Source organism: Perognathus longimembris, chromosome 5, assembly GCF_023159225.1.
Source record: "Perognathus longimembris pacificus isolate PPM17 chromosome 5, ASM2315922v1, whole genome shotgun sequence".
NCBI lineage: Eukaryota > Metazoa > Chordata > Mammalia > Rodentia > Heteromyidae > Perognathus > Perognathus longimembris.
This window is the reverse complement of record NC_063165.1, coordinates 65,713,291-65,719,290: the sequence shown is the minus strand read 5'-3', so window position 1 is coordinate 65,719,290 and position 6,000 is coordinate 65,713,291.

The window sequence follows — 6,000 nt, the reverse complement described above, 5'->3', positions numbered from 1 at the left end:
TCTTATGTCATCCCTGTTGTTTAGTATTGTACATATCTGACTCACCCATCATCTACTGCTTGTTACTATACCCTCCAGAGATCCTCTTCTCTCTGGTCGCCTGGACTTCCCAAACCCTGCATCTGGACCTGTCCTCTGAGCATCTGGCCCACCCCAGTGTGCTGCCTTTGCTATTGTCTGCGGCATCAGTAATGCCCAGCAATGTCTTATGATGTGATGAATCTGACTGGAGGTAGGGTTCATGTCAGATTCAAAACTGTAAATACCCCCTGTTATAGAACAGGTGTTCTATAAACATTTAATGAGTATGTGTACATGCATCCAATTCCATTAACAGATTCAGATTAGAGAAAGATTTCTACCTGTGAGATAGAGTATCTTCCATTTTTGTTTCAAATTTGACCACATTAAACCATTAAGACTCCTTGGCACAGACAAGGACTTTCTAAGTAAAGATGCAGAAGCATAGCAAATCAAAGACAACTCGATACATGAGACTTTATTAAACTAAAAAGTTTATGCCTTACAAAAGATATAGCTAAGAAGCAAAAAGACAGCCTACACAATAGGAGGAGATTTTTGTCAGCTATACAAAAGACATTGGCGAGGGGGGCATGAGGGACAAGGCAACAAACAGTACAAGAAATGTATCCAACGCCCAACGTATGATACTGTAACCTCTCTGTACGTCAGTTTGAAAATAAAAATTTGAGAAAAAAAAAAAAAAAAAAAAAAAAAAAAAAAGACATTGGCCTAATGTCCAGAATATACAGAGAGCTTAAGACACTAAACCTACAAAGAATCAGCAACCTGATTAATAAATGGCCTAATGAGCTAAGCAAAGACTTCTCAGAAGAAGTAAAAATGGTCAAAAGATTCATGAAGGAATGCTGGACATCTCTGGCCATAATGGAAATGCACATCAAAACAACACTTAGATTTCACCTCACCCCAGTTAGAAAAGCTTTCACCAAGAATGCAAATAATAATAGATGCTGGAGGGGATGTGTTCAAAAGGAAATCCTAATACACTGTTGGTGGGAATGCAAACTTGTTCAACCACTTTGAAAAGTGTTATGGAGATTCTTCAAAAAACAAATCATAGAGCTATCCTATGATCCAGCAATGCCACTCCTGGGAACTTAACCCAAAGATTACATACAAGATTACAGTAAAGCCACCAGCATAACCATGTTCACTGCAGTGCTTTTCAACATAGCCTAGGTAGAGTCAGCCCAGATGCCCTTAATCAATAAACGAATCAAGAAAATGTGGCATATATAAGCAATGGAATTTTATTCATCCATTAGAAAGAAAGGTGTTGCATCATTTGCAAAGAAATAAAAGAACCTGGAAAAAATTATGTTAAGTGAAGTAAGAGACAAAGGATGCACGTATTCTGTTGAATATGGAAGCTAGGATTGGTGCATAAATTTATAATTAACTACCTTGCGTGGACACAAGTGTACATAAGTGTATTAATTGAAGTATAGTAGATTTAGGGGAGAACTCAATGTGATAACTTATAAAGACATAATCATAGTTTAACAAAATAAACACTAGAAAATGAGTACTTGAAAGGAGTGCAGAAGGGTCAAGGAGAAGAGGGTAGACTAAGAGAAGAAGGGAGGAAATGCAGAAAAAAATTAATGTATATCTTACAAAAGAAAATGAGGGAAGGAGAGGGTCAGGAGGTGGGTGAGAATGATGAAAGGAGTGACACTGATCAAGATGCATTGCATTCATTGACTTTTGTTGAATGACAACTCCTTTGTGCAACTACTTAAAGATAATAGAAATATTTTTTAAAAAACATAAGTTGGCTTAAATCAATCAAAATCAGTCAAATTTCTTGATAAACAGACATGTCAATGTTATTTGACTAGATATTAAAAGGTGAAACTATTTATTGCATGCTTTTGAAAGACATTCTTAAACTCTTATTCAAAGCAGGTGACTGTAGCACCTACCTGTATACAAATGTGTACACTGTACATCATCACTTCCCATTGGCCCACCTAATTTCAGCTGCCTCTAGATGAGACAGATTGGTTCATGGGCTTGCCTTCTGCTTTCTGACTCAGGCTGTTCTCTACCTAGGAAACCTGTACTACAGACATAAACTGAGAAGTGCAGGTCTTTACTGACCCTGAGAGGAGTGTGTCCAACCACTGGATAAAAGAGAGCCCTGAAGGCATCAGCCTCCTACCTCTGGCACACTCAGACCACCTGTCAGGTGGTTTGGCAAATCAAACCTCTATGTCCCACAGCAGTGATCTTGGTAACTAAACGTTTATATTGACCTTCCATCGTGACTCGATATTGAACCACATTTTTGTTTTTTGTGTTTTGTCTTTCTTTTTTTGATACTAGAGATTAAATCCAGAGCCTGGTATATAGTAGGCAAGCCTTCTCTACCCCTTGCTATATTCCAGCCAGACTGAGCCTTTGATATTTCTCCCTTCTTACTCGTGGTGCCTGCGCTTACTTCCCCAATAAGCCTCTTTCGTCCAAGTCCTCAGATCAGGCTCAGCTTGATCCAATGATCTTCATTTGTTCTTAATCAGAGTGAATTAAGACAATGAATACTTTTGATAATCAATTAAATCAACCTGCCTTGCATGGAGTTATTTTTACTTATTTTAGGCGTTTTAAAATCTTTAGTTAATTACTACATACCTACTGTGTGTTCAGTACCTCTACAAAGCTTTAGGAGCTAGTACATGAAAAAATGGCACAAGGTTAGCCATCAGAAGATTTGGTGCCAGTTTTGGCTAATAGTAAATTAACCCCTTAATTAGTTAATTCCAAATTAATTCTTTGCCCATGGAACAGCAAAAATAACCATACATCATCCTGAAGAACGAGTTCTTGTCAGCATTGCAATTCTATCATAGCATAGCACAGGTGGTCTGTACTATCAAATATGTGTGTAGTTATAAAACATCATACTTCAATGCTGCCAGTGGACACATACTTAGACCACGGAGCATAATGTATATTTTTATTCTCAGAAATACTAACAGTGTTGGCTATGTAATAGTAAACTAATAAATTATTGGTTGACATAAAAAGTATAGAATTCTTGTTCAGATAAGTGAATCATTTTAGTTATGCTTTCTAGATACTTCATTTAAAAAATGGTATTATTAGTATTGCAGTTATAAAGAAAAACCAGTTTGTGTGTACATGAGGGAAAGGGAGGGCCAGGCAGAGAAAGAGAGAAAGTGAGAAAAAATATTAATGTAACAGAGGTTTTCTTATTTTCCCCTAACACTGTCCCCTTTTTTGATTAGGATTATATCCTATTTAGATGTGACATGAACAGTAGCACACAAGATAAACCTACCATAAAGTTCTATTATTAAGTTCCTATGTAAGAAAATTAGGTCGAGAATCAATCTTAAAATCTGAATAAACTGGTTCAGATGGCTATTTTAAGGAGTAAGGCAAGCAAGCAAAGACCAATAAGATAGACAGTAAGAATTAGCACTTGTACTATTATAGCAGATTGACCTTAGGTTGTCAATTTTCTAGTTTTTTTTTCAGTAGTGGAATTTGAACTCAGGACCTCACACTTGCTAAGTAGGCAGGCATTCTACTACTTGAGCCACACCTCCAGCTCTTGAAGCATTCCTGAAGTAACTATATAGCCTCTACTTAGTATTGGGTTTCTACCTGTGACCTCTGCCATGCTGTGACCAGAGGCTTGGGACCTAGTTCTGTCTAGCTCTAGAAGTAGTTGGCCTTTCACCATGGGCTTTAAGCAGAGGAGCAGAGTCCTGTACAACCAGATGCTGGCTGATTTCTGCCTGCAACATGTCATCAGTCTGGTCCATGGTGAAGAATAGAGCTGAGAGGACAGACAAATTATACACTGGGCATGATTGACCCCTCATGAATGGACTCCTCAAGTTATCATATGTAGTGTGTGGGATAATTTTCCATGTTTGATAAATAATAGGTTGCAAATACAAATTTTACAGTAATGTGTTAGGTAACTTTAAGTGTGACTCTTTTGTTATTTTTATTTTCTTTCCTATAAATTTGAGAATAAACTCATTGTTATGCTGCTAACTTATGTGTGGGGGGCAGAACTTTGAATGATAGCAAGTGGTCTTTTTTGTGGGGTAAGTATTTTTACAATGTCTAATTTTAAGGCATTGTTGGTTTAAAAACTGGCTAAAAAAATCCTGAATATGCAACAACTGCCTTGTCATGAGTTAGTGATAACTAGGGTAAATTGGTTTCTGGACATTACAAAATAAACTTTCCCAGAAACACACACACACACATACATACATACACACACACACACACACACACACACACACTATAATGATTTCAATTGTATGAGCTCTGTAAATATTTGAGGGAAATTGGCATATTTACAAATGTGAGCCTTCCATCCCATACACACAACATAGTCCTACATTTCTTTAGGGTTTCAATGCCTCTCCACAGTGCTTGTCAGTGCAGTTTTTCTTTTTTCTTTTCCAGTCTGTTTTTATGGAGATCCTGATCATATTTTCAGTTAAATTTAACCTACATATTTTATGTTTGTTGCCATAAATGTACTTAATTATAACATTTAAGTAATATGAAACTGTCAAGTTCTTAGGCTGTTTTCAAATATTTGTTTCTGACATAAATTACTGTTTATAAATCAATTATGTTAATCTTAATGCAACATCTCATACCATACGTACAAATTCTTAAACTTACATGTATATTTTCTTGGATTTTCTATGTACATAGTTAAATTTGTGTGTAAATAAGTTTTATTTCTTATTTTTATCCACTGTTTTATATTCTTTAACTTACCTTGCTACCTTGATTCTGCAAAATATTAATATTAAACAGCAATTTGATGTCAATAATAATAGTAAATTAGTGCTTGCTAGCATTCTTATTCTACTCCGTAGATGGTTAAGTTGCTGTTTTAGTATAGGGCTTCTCTTTAAGCTGGCTTGTTCTATAGTGCCCTATGGTGAATTAAGGTTTAGCTTGCTAAGAGTTTTACATTACAAATGGTAGCAGAATTTTATAAGATGCTCTTTTCTATTTATTTCTTTTTATGTTAACAGTGAATTTTGTTAATCACTATTTTAATATTGTATTGACTTTGAATTTCTAGGTAAACTAGCAAATACATATTATTGGTTTTACTTTGCTTGCAGTTGATTTAAAAGTCTTATAGTAATAAACAGTGCATTACTGTTTCCTATTCTCTGGAAGAGTGGGTTAGTTTCTTTGTTAGTGTTTGACTAAATTTACAATTAAATTCAAAGACTAACAATAAAGAACATAGTAATCAACTATTTTTTAGTTCAAGTTTTATAGATTTTTTATTTTGTTTTTGTTTTGTGCAAGTATTCCAGTTGAAGTTGGGGCCTGGCTTTTTCAGTCAAGGCAGTTCTACTTTTGCCTGCTTTTTGATGGTTAATTGGTAATGAGTCTCATGGACTATTCTGCTCTGGCTGGCTTTAAACCAGTATCCTCAGATCTCATCCTTAGTATCTAGGATTATAGGCATGAGCTACCTGCACCTGGATGAACCTAATTTCCATAGCATAATCAGAATGAGTTCAATCAAGGAATATGAAAAAGTTTAGATTAGACTATTTGGAGATATTTGGGATCTAGAACAATCTGGAAAATATTCATTATATTGTCCTGTATACTTTTTCATGTTTGCAAAATGTATAGTGATAATTTTTTATTAAAGATGCTGCTTTTTGTGCCATTTCCTTAAGACTATTGTAGTTTTTTATTTTATTAATCTCCTCAATTAAAAATATCTGAATTTTAGTGTTTTCTCTATTGTTTATTCCTATATCAGCTTTACTATTCACTTTATTTTTTATTTTCTCTGACTTAATTTTGTTACTTCCTGGATTTTAGAGATAAATGCACAGTTCATTGATTTTTCGAGTTCTCTTTTGAAAATGTAATTTTTAAGCCCGAAACTTCCACAAAATTTGACTCTTGTCCTTGTTT